The 2,500-nt window shown below is 73.2% G+C and overlaps 1 non-coding gene and 1 pseudogene across 1 annotated transcript; both read left to right on the top strand.

The window, feature by feature from the left end:
* Positions 1 to 319: 319 nt before the first annotated feature.
* LOC147794947 (5.8S ribosomal RNA) lies at positions 320 to 476 on the top strand. Its single transcript, XR_015424194.1, has one exon. It is a non-coding gene; the product is annotated as a 5.8S ribosomal RNA (ribosomal RNA).
* Positions 477 to 1,141: 665 nt separating this feature from the next.
* Positions 1,142 to 2,500, top strand: LOC147794946 (large subunit ribosomal RNA; annotated as a pseudogene; the record flags this gene model as incomplete).

Raw genomic sequence — 2,500 nt, 5'->3', positions numbered from 1 at the left:
GCGGGAGTGGCCCACGCCGGGGTGCGCCGGAGCCCGCGCCGCGTGGGCGCGGGACTCCCGGCGCTCGCCGGGGCCCCGGGACGCCGGGGCTCGGCCTCGAATGGACCGGGGGGATCGGTGAGACGCGGTCGGAGCGGCCCCCCTTGGGGAAGGGGGCCGCCGCGCCAGAGGCGACCGGTCCCCGCTCGGCCCGGCTCCCGCCGGTGGTTTTTTTTCTTCCGGCTCGCCGGAGAGAAAGCTTGGATGCTCCGCGCCCGGGCCACCGGCGCGGTTATCGAGAGGTGATGGACAGAGCCCAAACCCCCCCAAAACCAGAGACAATTCTCGGCGGTGGATCACTCGGCTCGTGCGCCGATGAAGAACGCAGCCAGCTGCGAGAATCAGTGTGAATTGCAGAACGCAGTGATCATCGGCATTTCGAACGCACATGGCGGCCCGGGCCCCCCGCGGCCCGGGCCTCGTCCGCCTGAGGGTCGCATCGAACTGGGCAATCGCCGCGGCCGGGAGCGGCCGCGGCGCGAGAGCGCCGGCCGGCAGCCGCGGGGCCCAGGCCCCCGCGAGGACACTGGCTGCAGGCGGCAACAAGGGGAGTGCCAAGAGAGGTTGCGGCGCGGGTCCCCCGCTCTCCGGCGAGGATGATACGGGAAATCTGCGGGCAGGCAGGCAGGCAGAGAGGGGCACCGGCCGGGCGCGGTCTCCGCGCGGAGGGCCGGGTCGATCCCCGGGGAGTCCGCCGTGGCGTGGCAGGTCGGCGCTGAGTATCCGCCCCACCCACGAGCGCCGGTCGTCCCCCCGAGCCCACCGAGAGAGACACGGGCGGCCTCGAGGGAGCGCGACGGAAAGGAGGCCGGGCAGGCAGGGCAGGCCTGCAGGCAGGGCAGGCCGAGAGAGAGAGAGAAAGGGGAGGCCCGGACCCGCCAGCGGGGACCGAGTGCCGCCGGCCCCGTGGCAGATCTCCGAGTGGACCGCCGGAGAGGGAGCGGGCGCCCAGCGCCGAGAGAGAGAGGAGAAGAAGAGAGCCCGCGCGGACGGGCCGCGGAGGGGGGCCCCCCTTCCTGGCAGCCGCCGGGGCGCCGGGCGGGCCCCCGAGGAGGCGAGAGAGAGAGAGAGAGAGGCCGAGAGGCCCCCGTTGCGAACCCATCGACCTCAGGTCGGGCGAGAGGACCCGCTGGATTTAAGCATATCACTAAGCGGAGGAAAAGAAACTAACCAGGATTCCCCCAGTAGCGGCGAGCGAAGCGGGAAGAGCCCAGCGCCGAATCCCCGGGCCCCCAGCGGGCCCGCGGGAACTGTGGCGTAGGGAAGTCCGGTCCGGCGGTCGCGGCGGCGCCGAGGTCCTTCTGATCGAGGCCCCCTCCGTCCCGTGGCGGGTGTCAGGCCCCTGCGGGCGCCGTCCGGCCGGCGACCAGGGCTTCCGGGAGTCGGGTTGTTTTGTAGCGCAGCCCAAAGGCGGGTGGTAAACTCCATCCAAGGCTAAATACCGGCACGAGACCGATAGAGCACAAGTACCGTGAGGGAAAGTTGAAAAGCACTCTGAAGAGAGAGTTCAAGAGTACGTGAAGCCGTCGAGAAGCAAACGGGAGGGCCGCGCAGATCGGGCCCGGGAGATTCAGCGCGGCCGGCGCGGTGCCCGCCGCGCCCCCGCCCCCCCCTCGCCGGGGGGCGGGGCCCGGGGGCGCCTCCGCGCCCGGCCGCGTGCACTTCTCCCGGGCGCGGCGCCCGCGACCGGCTGGGCATCCGGGCCGGCACAGGCCGGCCGGTTGGGGTTCCTCCGGCCACCCCGGTCCCCCGACGGGGGGGCCGGTCGGAGAGCCTAGAGACCGGCCGTGGTCGCGCCGGCCGCCCGGCCGAGGAAGGGACGACGGGCCGCGCCCGCCCGCGCGCCGCCGCCTCCCCGGCGGCGGCCGCCGGGCCGGGCCGCCCGGCCCGCCGGAGGGCCCCGCCCGCCGCGACCGTCCCCGGTGGCGGCGGGCCGGCGGTCCCCGGCCGGGCCGGTGTCGGCCGCGCCGAGGCGCCCCGGGTCCGCGGGCGATTGTCGCGAGCCCTGCCGACCCGTCTTGAAACACGGACCAAGGAGTCTATCGGGCCCGCGAGTCGGGGGGCCGCCAGGCGAAGCCCCGAGGCGCAACGAGAGTGAAGGCCGGCCAGGGCCCGGCCGAGGCGGGATCCGGCCGCGCGGCGGCCGGCGCACCGCCGCCCCGCCGCCAGCCCAGCGCGGCTGCGGCGGAGGAAGAGCGGGCACGCTAGGACCCGAAAGATGGTGAACTATGCCCGAGCAGGACGAAGCCAGAGGAAACTCTGGTGGAGGTCCGCAGCGATTCTGACGTGCAAATCGATCGTCCGACTTGGGTATAGGGGCGAAAGACTAATCGAACCGTCTAGTAGCTGGTTCCCTCCGAAGTTTCCCTCAGGATAGCTGGCGCCCGGGAGAGAGAGAGAGAGAGCAGTTGCATCCGGTAAAGCGAATGATTAGAGGCCTTGGGGCCGAAACGACCTCAAC

The sequence above is a fragment of the Acanthaster planci genome, unplaced genomic scaffold, assembly GCF_054643075.1.
Source record: "Acanthaster planci isolate LZ-2023a unplaced genomic scaffold, COTS_SCS Contig265, whole genome shotgun sequence".
Taxonomy (NCBI): Eukaryota; Metazoa; Echinodermata; class Asteroidea; order Valvatida; family Acanthasteridae; genus Acanthaster; species Acanthaster planci.
This window is presented reverse-complemented; position numbering and strand designations above follow the sequence as displayed.